Consider the following 6,952-nt stretch of genomic DNA (forward strand, 5'->3'; position numbering starts at 1 on the left):
TAATGGAATATTAACTAACACTAAACACTGGAAAGCCGACATCCATAACTTTGTAACAAGAATGATAAAAGAAACCCTTATTTTGGCAGTAACTTTTTGACCCGTTAGTCTATGTAGCTGAAAAATAATAGCGACGTCTCTTATATCCTGAACAAAAAAACACCCAAAGAGCGTCGCTTTCAATCGAAGTTTGAAAATGATGTAGTCGTATTGTGAGTGATCGCAATAATTTTGTCCCAAGACTCCCAAGCCACAGCTTTATTAGAACACCTTGATATAAAGGTGCTAATGGTACAGGTCCCACGTTATCATAGCTTAGGTAAATAATAAGAGACATAAAAAGGTTCCCTCTTATATGTATCAGGCAAGGTCACAAATAAACGTGTAAACAAATATAGAAAAAGAGCTCCTGGGTATGGCTACAGCATGTGCAAAAGCAAATTTTGAAACTGGCGTTACATTTGCTCTTATTCCAAATGGCTATGTATCAAATTTCATTTAAATTTTAAAAGCTTTCATAAATATGAAAGTTTTCAATTCGGTTTAGAAATTGTCGAGATGCGAAAAGGGCACTGTGAATGTTGATCGATTACGCTCAATTTTTGGAATTTCGTTTTATATGGCTAAAGCTATACGCATATTGAATTTCATGTAATTCGGGTCATACTCATGGATATGTCAAAAGGGCCTTCCTTATTTTTTGGGCTACATTGCCATTTCACGAACTCCGATCTACAAATTTGATAAAGAATCCACCCACAAAATTTCATCGTAAACGGTCTATTCGTTATAGAGAATATCGTGCTAACGAACGGACGGACAGACACCGCACAATTATAAACTCGCTAATAAAGAAACGAGAGCGCTTGATAGTAAGTTTGTTCCGTTATTCTTTTGTTTATTCATAATAAACCATTGATTCCCTTTAGATCTCGTCCTACCTTCACTGCATTACATAATTATGAAATCGCATTTTAAGTGTAACAATAAAAAAAACAAAATATGGGTTATGCATTTTAGTAGTTTAGATTAGAAAGGATATCCAATAGTTAGTGTTTAAAGTGAATAAATCATACCTTTACTACAAACATGGTCCTAATTTCTGTATAATTTTACAAATTCATTGGATCCAATGAACTGAAATATGAAACAATAATCGGGCGCATATAAATTAATCAGAAGCACTTTAGTTATGTAATAATTATGTTACATAAGTAACAACGAAAAAATTAAAGAACCGTACTTATAAGTTGTAATTCAATTCAATGCCAATTATAAAAATATACGGACCACAGGTATCCTAACTAAAACTTATCAGATCACCAAAGACGATTGTGTTGTTATTCACGAATTTATTGGGCAAAATTTTTATGTTCTAATTTCTTTAGAAGAGGCGCCTTTGCACAATGGCGAAAAACAGCCTCTCATTAACAAAAATTATGTGTCGGGTATGTCTTGATTGCCATACCCCATGGGTCGATGACCCACGTGCTATTAAGAGCAAACACCCTTTTTATTCAGAAACGAATTAGTCCGTACGATGTATACCACACTACCCGCATTTATATCTAGGAGCGTTTACAAACGTGCCATCTAGTGATATAACTCGTAAACATTAGTACAAGTATCAAAAGGAATCAATATAAGACTACGACACTGGTCCATTAGATGGCGCGGGCTGCATTACATTCTGATTTTAAATAAGGGTTCAAGCAAGACCTCACCGCCACAGGCTAAGATAATGTATGCTCTTTACCTCGGTTTAATATTTTTTATATTGCCTTTTTGCGAACTTTCAAAACACTTTCATTATGTACTGTAATTTGCGCCACGGGTAAACTTGCCTTCGCTCTGGCACATTCACCCCTGTAAATTCGTCCCGGAAACATTTGCCTTTGCAATAACATCATTCCACAGTTGCAATTCTGAGGTATTCGATTTATCATCGAATCTTCGCCTCCAAGAAGTGGACTTGGAGTTGTTTCATCTGGTCATTCGCGAAAAGATGCTCCATTGTGAAACGGCCGAAAGAAACGTTTTAGCAACTTGATAGGACACCTTCACCTTTGGGATCATTTGTGTCAGAGCCGTTTTACAATAGGGCAGATTTTGGCGTCCTGAATAAGTGGCGCACAAATTGCAAGATTTTTGCAATCAATTGTAACATTTTTGACTAAGGGTACGGGTACCTATCTATTTATTGCAGTGAAATAAGTGTGTATCAAGAGCTAATTTTGTATATAAAATATGATCAGTTTGCTTACGCAATCACATCAATCTTTCGAGGACAAATAATATGTACCTGCCTGTTTTTCGATTATAAAAAACAAAAAACAATGCTTTTTGATAAAAAGTAGAAAATACTTCAACTGAAAATTCTAATAAGATTGCAATAAGTGACGATTGACGATTATTAAACTAGGCGCATTTATCAAGTTGTAGATAGACACGGTTCGTTTTTCGCAAATGACGAAATTGCATTCCCTCGCAAGTGTTTCGCAACAACCATAACTTTATTATTAGAAGAATATGGAAGTAAGGGCTTTATTTAGATTTTCGGATACGTCAAAATTTCTACCCCTAGCAACTTTTCAATATGAAAATAACGAATCTAAAACCGATTTTTGTAAATTTGAAAACAAAATCCCTGTCTTACTGAAACTGATTGCGTATGCCCAAATCTAGAGATTTATCTAAGAAGGAAGTGTAATTTTCTACGCGTTGGAATAATTTTCGTCTCTCCGTTTAGGGGTGCGTCATTTAACCTCCGCACACACGCAAAATTACGAATTTTTAACGTTCACAGTTTTGTATTTTTCAATTGCCTAATTCAAACATGAACTCATCACTACACTAATAGAAATGTGTCCAAAGAGTTCACAAAATAAGAGATCAATTACCCCGTGCAAAGGCGGACTGGCATACAATTCATGACAACTAAATAGAGGTCGCCAATGACAAATTGCAATGTAAAATTGTATCGAACTTTGAGATGGTTTTTGAAAAATATAAATTCTAAGTGACTATATAAAGTTTTTATTAAAAAGACTGTAATTACTACAATATTCTTAAAATAAGACGGGAAAATTTTATTTAAGTAGAGTTCCATTACAACTAATATTTCAGCAAGTATCATAATATCGACTTAATTCTTTATTTTTTTGTTATTTGCGACATTTTCAACATGCGAAACTAGATGACTCACTAGTAGGCGGGGAACACTTTCTGACCCGAAGGACCAATCTTCAAATGAGTATAACTTTTGTTTGAAAAGTGATTTTAAACATTTTTTCGCACCCCCATTTAAGGGTCCGCCCTCTTGGGGTAGGAATTTCGAAAAACAATTGGCAAAATTTTAAAGTGCATGCCCTAAAACTTATTCAAAGTCGTGCCACTCGTCATTGTAACTCGTATGATTGCTAAGAAAAATAAATAGTAAAGAAGAAATGCAACTTCCTTGAGGGTGGCTCCAAAACGAAACACGTTGGATCCTCGGATTATTTGAAAAAAAGTGCTTATTTTGATCCCCTCTTCCACCCAATTTTTTTACATACGTATATATGTAACACCCTGTAGAGTACATTTCTAATAAATATAGAAGTTCCGTCTTTTGTACGTAACAATACCTATTCACAGACCGCTTAGTTATGAATTAAAGCAAACTACAGTAGAATCTTCATAATCCGACACATATGGGACCACACAACCGCCGGATTATCAAATAATCCGGATTATCGAGAGTAAAAGAGAAAAAACACCAATTTTACTATGAATATATGTGCATACAATGAAAATGCTTACCAATTATACACAAATACGTAATTTTACACACAAGAAATTTGGCAAAATCGTTTTTATTTTTTACTGAAGTTATTTAAAAAGATATTTCGAAATAAATAACACATTATTATGGCCACTTTCTACAAGATGCTAGTTTCAAATTTTAAATCCGACGTTTCGTCTCCGGTTGACCATCATCAACTTTCTTTTTTCTTATGGAAGTAATTTTTACTTTTTGGATCATTTGATAGAGAATTCAAAAGAGAATGCAAAAATATAAACATCACAATTTTTTAAAATTATTAATATATTTTCTTTTTTGCCTAGAAAACTTTGTCTTTGATAGTGTACGTACGTAGTTTCTTGCGTTTTTACGAATTAATAGCGCTATTTATGATTAAAAGATAGTGATGTTTACATTTTTGAAATCAGAAAAAAATTCTCCATCAAATGACACAAAAAGTAAAAATTACTTCCAAAAGAAAAAACAAAGTTGATTAACTGAAGACAAAACGTCAAACTTAAAATTTAAAGTAGCACCTTGTAGAGGGACAAAAGTGGCTATAATAATGTATATTTATTTCGAAATATCTTTTTAAATAACTTCAGTAAAAAATAAAAACGATTTTGCAAAGTTTAGGCTTTTCCCGGATATCTCCGAAAGTAGTCGGAATTGTATAAGTTTCAAAACTGCATTTTGTTAAGCATCAAAATATGCAACATTGCCAAATTTAAACTACCTATCTATCTCTTACAGTTCCCGAAATCCCCATGGTGGCCCTCGAATTTGAATCGCCCTTATAGGGTGGTCTGTATGAAAAAATGTAGCTTAGGGTCGTATAACGAAAACCAAACACCCTGCATAAAAACTGTGTATCGCGATGGATTTTACATAAAAATACCCCATAACGGCCAGATGATTAGAGCTAGCTGAATTCTGTCCGCGCCAGTGATTTTCTCTTTAAAATTTTAAAATCCTCCACACACCTAGGTCCATGTTTTTTGATCTCTTAAAATAAAGTGAGTTTTTCAAAAAGAAAGTGCCCAATTTGGAGCATCATGTACAACCCCCCCCCCCCCCATAGTCAATTGGTTAGTGTTTCATATGAAAATTGATTGTCAAATTTAAGTTGATTAATCGACTTTGAGGTTATGTTTAAGCCGGTAGAATCATAAAAAAATGCAGTTTTAAAAGTTTCTCAAGCCCTCTCCTCAATAGTTTACTTTAGGTCATATCAAATACGAATAGATAAAATTAAATATTCTAATGTAGACGGCTACGGTAATGAGAGAATGAGTAGCTGGAGGAACTGAACCTGTACCTCTTTGCATGTTTTTGATTCAAACATTGTAATATAGTTCCGTTTTATCTGAATATCTTTGTGAGTAAAATATTTAGTGTGTTGGTGAAATCAAATCATCCTCAAAGGTTTTTTGTCAAGTGGAAACATAAACATTAACTTAGGGGAGGAGGGGACAGGGTGGCGATAGAACAAAGGTTAATTCACCTAATCGAAAACGTTATGCTCTACAAGAAAAGTAACCACACCTTTTTTGATAAAGGGTATAGATTTCGCGTCAAATGTCAAAAAATTAAAAAAAGCTAACTTTTGTGGTGGCTTACCCTCCTCTGCAAGAGCGAGGTGTTTTGGTCCAATAGGCAATCGTGCAAAATGGTTTGCTTTAATCATCAAACGCCCTATAATTTCATGTAAAAACATTTCCCAAAAAAAGTCCTAAATCGGAGTTGTTGAGGGTTACGAAATATCAATAAAATAGAAAATATACAGCCTTTATGTAATTTTGATAGTACGTATAGTGTTCCATTCTAAAATTCTTTTAGAGTGGGTAGTTACACTCTCGAAAAAAATGGGTCTGCACTGCTTTCAATTTAAAAGACAAAACAGTTTTTGTTAGTATTTCAAAAATTCTGAATTGAGCGCCTAAGAGTTAAACTTGTTTCTTTTTCATTTTCAGTACCTTCTGAAGTCTGAGTACCTTTCATCTGCATGTTAGTTTTCCGTAGGTAGGTCAGGGCCATAGCCAGGGGGGTGCCAAAGGGTGCCTGGCACCCTCTGGATATTAAGTGTCATCCTATGACCGATCACGATCAGAATCGTAAAATAAAAATGTACAATAGTGCTATTTTTGTACATTGTAAATTAATTATCATATCACAAATATACAATATTATTGTTGTTCATAATTATTACAATAAAATTGAATGAAAATGATTATTCTTGATAATTATAATACCTACGTACTACATTTTATAGTATGAGTACAATAATGGTAGGCAACGTATGGAATAATTAGCCTAAGAATAAAGTTATTCCTTTCTTATATTTTTAAAGTTATTTTTACCGCATTTTTTAAGAATAAAAAAAAATGTGCTATTGTTTGCGTTTTTTCCGTCCGTCCGCCTGTCTGTCTGTCCGTCCGTCCGTTAGCACGATATCTCATAAACGAATGGACCGATTACGATGAAATTTTGCAGGTGGATTCTTTATCAGCCCTTTTGACATATTCGTTAGTTATGAACCGAATTGCATGAAATTCAATATGTGCATAGCTTTAACCATATAAAACGCAATTCCAAAAGTTGAGCCTAATCGATCACCATTCATAGTGCCCTTTGTGCATCTCGACTATTTATAAACCGAATTGCAAACTTTCTTATTTATGAAGGTATTTAAATGAAATTTGATACCTAGCCACTTGGACTCAAAGAAAATCTAATGCCAGTTTCAAAATTTTGTTTTGCGCATATTTTTTGATTTTTTGACAAACAAGTTTCTCGAGACTTTATTTTTGTAAACAATAAGTGCACCCTCCAACATTTCGTTTGCACCCTTACAATTTTCGTTCTAGCTACGGCCCTGAAGTAGGTATATTTTTAATGAATTTAATATAATCGTGAAAATGGTATTTCAGTCGGGCCACAGTTTTCGATGATAATATATACTTTTTAGTACCTGTAGCAATTATACGAGTACATTCGCCCAGTATTTTAAAATAGTTCCCTTTTCGTTTAATTAATTTCTTCGTGTTAACATTTACTTAAAGGCAGTATTATCTTTGCTTAAAGCAAGCTAGATTGATTAAAATTGTTTGGTTACTGAATACAGAAAGGATCTTAAATTTTTCTGGGTACATTACTAGCACGTATGGG

General features: G+C 33.8%; 1 non-coding gene across 1 annotated transcript; it reads right to left on the reverse strand.

The window, feature by feature from the left end:
• Positions 1-1,389: 1,389 nt before the first annotated feature.
• LOC116165205 lies at positions 1,390-1,515 on the reverse strand. Its single transcript, XR_004144109.1, has one exon. It is a non-coding gene; the product is annotated as a U11 spliceosomal RNA (small nuclear RNA).
• Between the last annotated feature and the right edge of the window lie 5,437 nt (positions 1,516-6,952).

This window comes from Photinus pyralis, unplaced genomic scaffold (assembly GCF_008802855.1).
Source record: "Photinus pyralis isolate 1611_PpyrPB1 unplaced genomic scaffold, Ppyr1.3 Ppyr1.4_LG2, whole genome shotgun sequence".
In the NCBI taxonomy this organism is placed as follows: Eukaryota; Metazoa; Arthropoda; class Insecta; order Coleoptera; family Lampyridae; genus Photinus; species Photinus pyralis.